Source organism: Populus nigra, chromosome 2, assembly GCF_951802175.1.
Source record: "Populus nigra chromosome 2, ddPopNigr1.1, whole genome shotgun sequence".
Classification (NCBI taxonomy): domain Eukaryota; kingdom Viridiplantae; phylum Streptophyta; class Magnoliopsida; order Malpighiales; family Salicaceae; genus Populus; species Populus nigra.
In genome coordinates, this window is record NC_084853.1 from 14,684,826 (window position 1) to 14,692,325 (window position 7,500).

Genomic DNA, 7,500 nt, shown 5'->3' on the forward strand with positions numbered 1-7,500 from the left:
GATACTGGACCTTCTAAGTCAGCAGCTGACGCAGCAGAACAGGCAGTTGGGACTGCCAAGTAGACAGCCAGGAAATGGGGGAAGTGGCAGCTTCATGGGAGGCAAAACGTGGGAGCATAACTAGGGTGTTCTCCATGCCACTAAGTCCTGGAAACATGGGATCATGGGTAAGAGGTAGTGCTCCACTATGTCCTGAAAACATGGGATCATGGGATGGAGGAAGTGCTCCACTAGGTCCCGAAAATGGGGGATAATGGGGGGGAGCCTGCAGCTCATGTATGTCTATAAATAGGCTTGCCAAGCCTCTGTTGTGGTAGCATGCGATTTTGTGCATAGCACACACACTCTTGTTGTGTATTCCTTTGTTGATGAGATAAATAAAGGTTGAGAGGGATTCTTGTAATCTTGTTGTGCTTGCTTGTGTTGGTTTCCTTGTTTGCGACGAAGCTATTGTGAGAACCTCTTTGGGTGAGCGAAACACATAGTCGTAGGGAAACACGAGCGAAAAGAGTGAGGCAAGGCTGAGTCTAGTCGGGACTAGACTGCCGCATTGGGTTGAATTTCGTTGCGAAAAATTTAACCCCGTGACAATTGGTATCAGAGCACGGTTGATTCTAACAACGTGCAGCAGAAGTCATGGAAGCTATTCGGGAACGGTTGACGCGTCTTGAGACTTTGATAGGGTTGGATGAAGAAGACGAAGAACGTTCTATTATGGATCGCTTGAAGGAAGCTATGGAAAGCGCTGAAAGGGCTGAGAGCCTGTATATATCTCTTGCGGCAGAATCAAGTGAAAGATTGGCTGCTGCCGAAGAGACGATTGCCATTCTAAAGAGGGCAGTGACAAACGCTCCTATTGGGGTAAGCAATTCGAAACCTAAAGTGCCTGAACCAAAGTGTTTTGGTGGAGCAAGAAGTTCCAAAGAGCTGGAGAATTTCTTGTGGGATATGGAACAATACTTTAGTGTTGCGAAGATTGGCGCGGCTGAACAAGTGGATCTTACCGTGATGTATCTCACGGGTGATGCGAAGCTTTGGTGGCGAACGAGAACCAAAGAGGACTTAAGTGCTGGACGTCCAAAGATTGAGACGTGGGATTGTCTCAAGCAAGAGCTGAAAGAGCAGTTCCTTCCGAACAACACGTCGTGGATTGCGCGGGAGGAACTTAAAAGACTCAAACATGACAGGTCAGTTCGTGATTATGTTAAGTCTTTCAGTTCTTTGATTCTCGACATCGAGAATATGTCCGAGGAGGACAGGCTATTCAACTTCATGTCCGGATTGCAAACTTGGGCACAAGCGGAACTAAGGCGACAGAATGTAAAGGATCTGTCCTCCGCTATTGCTGCTGCGGACAGTTTGATTGATTTTAAATCAACTACTAGAGAGGGCTATACATCAACCTCCTTCAAGTCTAAGGGAAGAAACAAGGAGGAAAGAACGAGGAAGAAGTTCGGTGGGGGTGCATCGAGGGCTACTGCCGCGGAGAAGGGCAAGGCCAAGTTTATGGGTGCACAAGGTAAGAGTACTAAACCGAACTTTACTTGCTTCATTTGTGATGGTCCTCACTTTGCGAGGGAATGTCCAAAGAGGGAGAAGTTGAATGCTATTCGGGCTGGGGATAGCGATGAGGGGGAAGGGGTAGTTACGCACGTCAATCCTATGCGTGTGATAAACTGCCTGGTAGCTAAATCAGGGGATGGGGCTGCCGAAACCCGCCCTGTCGATAAAGACTTGGCGAGAATTGATGCACTGCGAAAAGGGAAGTCAGGGGCTACGGACAATCTAATGTATGTGAAGATTGTGATAAATGGCAAAGACGTGAATGCTATGCTGGATTCAGGCGCAACCCACACGTTTGTGGCAGATCGGCTGGTGAAAGAACTTGGCCTGCGGCTGAGTGACAGCCACACATCCATGAAGGCAGTAAACTCGAAGGCACAGAGGATTGCTGGGATGTCTTACGATGTGCCGATAACGCTGGATCAGTGGAGAGGTAAGCATGATGTGCTGGTCGTAAATCTTGACGATTACGATATTATTCTTGGCCTAGATTTCTTACGAAAAGCCAAGGTTGTCTTGATGCCTTATCTCAATGGAATGATGATTGCAAGTGAGGGATGCCCTTGTTTCGTCCCATGTTGTAATGTCGCAGCTGCGAATGTGGTGAAAAAGGGGAAGAGCTTGGTCTCGGCAATTGCTATTGATAAAGCATTGCGGAAAGGAGGGGAAGTGTTTCTGGCAACAATAGTTGACGAGAAGGCAGACCATTGTGGTGAGGTGCCGAAAGAAATTGCTAGCGTGCTGCAGCAATTCGAAGATGTGATGCCGCCTCAGCTACCCAAGAAACTCCCGCCTAGGAGGGCCATTGACCATCGAATTGAGCTGGTGCCAGGGGCGAAGCCACCTTCTCAAGCCCCTTATCGAATGTCGCCAAGGGAATTGGCAGAATTGAGGAAACAATTGGAAGAGCTGATTGACTCAGGGTTTGTCCGGCCTTCCAAGGCTCCGTATGGTGCTCCGGTTTTGTTTCAAAAGAAGGCGGATGGAAGCCTTCGCATGTGTGTGGACTACCGAGCACTCAACAAGGTAACAATCAAAAACAAATATCCTGTTCCTTTAATTCAGGATTTGATGGACAGATTGTGTGGAGCCTCAATCTTTACAAAATTGGACTTGCGATCGGGGTATTGGCAAGTGCGGGTTGCTGATGGTGATGAGCATAAAACTACTTGTGTGACAAGGTATGGCTCCTATGAGTTTCTAGTTATGCCATTTGGCCTAACAAATGCTCCAGCAACATTTTGTAATCTAATGAATGACGTGTTATATGATTTCTTAGACAATTTTGTGGTAGTCTACTTAGATGACATTGTAATCTATAGTAGAGGCATTGAAGATCATGTAACTCACCTCTCTAAAGTCCTAAGTAGGTTGAGAGAATATGAATTGTATGTAAAGAGAGAAAAGTGTGAGTTTGCAAAAGCTGAAATTATGTTCCTAGGCCACTTGATTGGGGAAGGACAAGTGAAGATGGATCCAAGGAAGATTCAAGCCATTGTTGAATGGACAGCACCAAAATCTGTCCCGGAATTGAGATCATTTTTGGGGCTTGCAAACTACTACAGACGATTCATTGAGGGTTATAGCAAGAAGACAACTCCTCTCTCGGATCTTCTCAAGAAGAGTCGGAGATGGGAATGGACGGTTGACTGCCAGCAAGCTTTTGAGAAGCTGAAGACAGCGGTAGCGTCAGCTCCAGTCTTGGGGTTGCCTGATTTTGAGAAGCCATTTGAAGTGCATACGGATGCTTCAGATAGGGCTATTGGTGGAGTGCTGGTGCAAGATGGACATCCGGTTGCTTTCGAGAGTCGGAAGCTAAATGACGCGGAACAGAATTACTCAACGCATGAAAAAGAAATGACGGCAGTAGTGCACTGCCTTGGCATATGGAGAGTATATCTGTTGGGGCCGAAATTTGTTGTCAAGACTGACAATGTTGCCAACACATTCTTCTGGACGCAGAAGAAATTGTCGCAGCGACAAGCTCGGTGGCAGGAATTCTTGGCCGAATATGATTTTGTATGGAAGCACAAACCAGGAAGCCACAATCAGGTTGCGGATGCACTTAGCAGACGCGAAGTAATCGCTACTGTTCTTGCTATTGTTCAGGTGGAGTCGGACATGCTGTGTCGACTTCGTCAAGCTGCGGGGGAGGATGCAGCGTACAAGAAATTGGTTGAGCTTGTACAAGAAGGGACAATACGGAGGTATTGGTTGGAACAAGACTTACTCTATGCAAAGGGGGGTCGAATCTTCGTGCCAAAGGGAGAGCTGCGGAAACACTTATTGATGGAGACTCATGATCCACAGTGGGCTGGACATCCAGGTAGAGAAAGGATGGTTGCTCTCCTGTCGCAGACTTATTATTGGCCGAAGATGGAGGAAGATGTAGAACTTTACGTCAGGACTTGTCTAGTGTGTCAACAAGACAAGACGTTACGGCAGCGTGAGGCAGGCTTGTTACAGCCGCTGCCGATTCCAGAAAGGCCTTGGGTGTCGGTCTCAATGGATTTTGTTGTTGGTTTTCCAAAGGTGGATGGCATGAACACAATCATGGTTGTTGTGGACAGATTTACTAAGTATGCGGTGTTTGTCGCTGCCCCGACGGTGTGTACAGCCGAAGTGGCCGCTGAATTATTCTACCGCAACGTGGTGAAATACTTTGGAGTACCTTCAGACATTGTAAGTGATCGTGATGTGAGATTCACAGGCAGATTCTGGACAGCATTGTTCAACATGATGGGAACAAGGCTGAAGTTTTCGACTGCCAATCACCCGCAAACTGATGGACAAACGGAAAGGATAAATGCTTTGCTGGAGGAATATTTGAGACACTACGTGACAGCGACGCAGCGAAACTGGCTGGAGTTGCTGGATAGTGCGCAGTTTTGCTATAATCTTCAAAAATCCTCGGCAACGGAAGCAAGTCCGTTTGAGCTGGTTTTGGGAGCCCAACCCCAAACTCCTGCGGAAATTGCAGTGCAGATATCGGGTGGGAAGAGTCCAGCGGCATACAGATTTGCGATGGAACGGCAGGAACTGTTTGAGCAAGCCCAAGATAGCTTGCGTAAGGCAAGGAAAAGGATGCTCAAATATGCCAATCAAAAGCGAAGATTGCTGGAATTCAGTGTGGGTGACAAGGTGTTGCTCAAGTTAACTCCGCAAATTTGGAAGAAAATCGTGGGGACAACGAAGCACCGAGGGTTGGTGCCAAGGTATGACGGGCCTTTTGAGGTCATTGAAAAGGTAGGGGCTGTGGCATACAGATTGGAGCTGCCCGAACGGCTGAAGCTTCATCCTACTTTTCACGTAAGTTACTTGCGGCCTTTTTATGAAGATCATGAGGATCCGAAAAGAAGTAAGTCGCAACGAGCTCCTCCTACGATTCATAAACAATTTGACGATGGTATTGTCAAGATTATGGATCATCGTAGACTTGGCCAACATCGAAAGAATCGGCGGACAGAATTCTTGATAAAATGGAAGAAAAATGAGGAGGTTTCGTGGGAAAAGGACACAGACTTATGGCAATTTGAGGACCAAATACAAGACTACCTCACATCTATTCCGACGAGGGCGTCGGACTCTTCTAGTGGGGGTGGTTTGTTAGGGCTCTAGGCGCGGGGACGCGCCAACGAAGGCACACTGCCTAGAATTCGGCAGCGATGGACAGCGGCAGCCTTGCATAGGCAGAAACGAATTCGGCAAGCAGCGTGCAATGATCTATGCGAGTCTTTGAGCTACGACTTGGCATGGATGTGGGGGCTTAGATACTGGACCTTCTAAGTCAGCAGCTGACGCAGCAGAACAGGCAGTTGGGACTGCCAAGTAGACAGCCAGGAAATGGGGGAAGTGGCAGCTTCATGGGAGGCAAAACGTGGGAGCATAACTAGGGTGTTCTCCATGCCACTAAGTCCTGGAAACATGGGATCATGGGTAAGAGGTAGTGCTCCACTATGTCCTGAAAACATGGGATCATGGGATGGAGGAAGTGCTCCACTAGGTCCCGAAAATGGGGGATAATGGGGGGGAGCCTGCAGCTCATGTATGTCTATAAATAGGCTTGCCAAGCCTCTGTTGTGGTAGCATGCGATTTTGTGCATAGCACACACACTCTTGTTGTGTATTCCTTTGTTGATGAGATAAATAAAGGTTGAGAGGGATTCTTGTAATCTTGTTGTGCTTGCTTGTGTTGGTTTCCTTGTTTGCGACGAAGCTATTGTGAGAACCTCTTTGGGTGAGCGAAACACATAGTCGTAGGGAAACACGAGCGAAAAGAGTGAGGCAAGGCTGAGTCTAGTCGGGACTAGACTGCCGCATTGGGTTGAATTTCGTTGCGAAAAATTTAACCCCGTGACACCTGCCATGGTGGTGAGGGGCGGCGAGGACCGTGAAAGCTAGAGTTTTTCAGAGGCTGCCGGGAAAAAGGCCCCTCGGGTGGCGGGGTGCGAGGACCAGGCGCGTCATTCAATTCTCTTCCCTATCAACTTGGCTCCCGTTGGCGGGATTGGAGGCCTACTGTTTGTTACAGGGCTAAAATCGTCAGGGGAAGAGCTGACGAAACAATGCTGGTTTGGATGCAGGGGGTAGTGTTGGAATCGGCAGCGCGAACAAAATCGGCAAAGTCGACAAAAAAGACTGTTGGTCTGGACATCGGGGCAGCGGCAGCCATGCCGACAGGGGGGGAAATCGGCAGCGCAGATTTGTGCAGCTGCAGGTTCGTCGGGGAAATCGGCAGCGCAGATTTTTCGATGAACATGGGCTGGAAGATGGACTGTCCAGGCCAGGCAGGGAAATTCATCAAGGGGACACGCTGACGAAACAGCGCTGGTTTAGACACGGTGGGTGCAGTGTTGGAATCGGCAGCGCCGACGAAATCGGCAAAGTCGGCAGAATCGGCAGCGGGTGCTGGCGATGAGTCTGGACGATTTATAGTCCAGGGCTTGATGGAAAAGACTGTTGGTCCAGACAATGGGGCAGTGGCGGCGCGGATTTGTGCAGCTGCAGGTTCGTCGGGGAAAATCGGCAGCGCAGATTTTTCGACGAACAGGGGCTGGGCGCTGGACTGGCCGGGCCAGGCAGGAAAATTCGTCAGGGGGCCACGCTGACGAAAACAGGGGCTGCGGAGTGGAAAATCGGCAGCGCAGATTTTTCGACGAACAGGGGCTGGACCGGCCGGGCCAGGCAGGAAAATTCGTCAGGGGGGCACGCTGACGAAAAGAGGGGCTGCCGCGTGGAAAATCGGCAGCGCAGATTTTTCGACGAACAGGGGCTGGGCGCTGGACTGGCCGGGCCAGGCAGGAAAATTCGTCAGGGGGCCACGCTGACGAAAACAGGGGCTGCGGAGTGGAAAATCGGCAGCGCAGATTTTTCGACGAACAGGGGCTGGACCGGCCGGGCCAGGCAGGAAAATTCGTCAGGGGGGCACGCTGACGAAAAGAGGGGCTGCCGCGTGGAAAATCGGCAGCGCAGATTTTTCGACGAACAGGGGCTGGACTGGCCGGGCCAGGCAGGAAAATTCGTCAGGGGGGCACGCTGACGAAAAGAGGGGCTGCCGCGTGGAAAATCGGCAGCGCAGATTTTTCGACGAACAGGGGCTGGACGCTGGACTGGGCCAGGCAGGAAAATTCGTCAGGGGGCACGCTGACGAAAAGAGGGGCTGCCGCGTGGAAAATCGGCAGCGCAGATTTTTCGACGAACATTCGTCAGGGGGGCACGCTGACGAAAAGAGGGGCTGCCGCGTGGAAAATCGGCAGCGCAGATTTTTCGACGAACATTCGTCAGGGGGGCACGCTGAGGAAAACAGGGGCTGCCGCGTGGAAAATCGGCAGCGCAGATTTTTCGACGAACAGGGGCTGGATGCTGGACCGGCCGGGCCAGGCAGGAAAATTCGTCAGGGGGGCACGCTGACGAAAACAGGGGCTGCGGAGTGGAAAA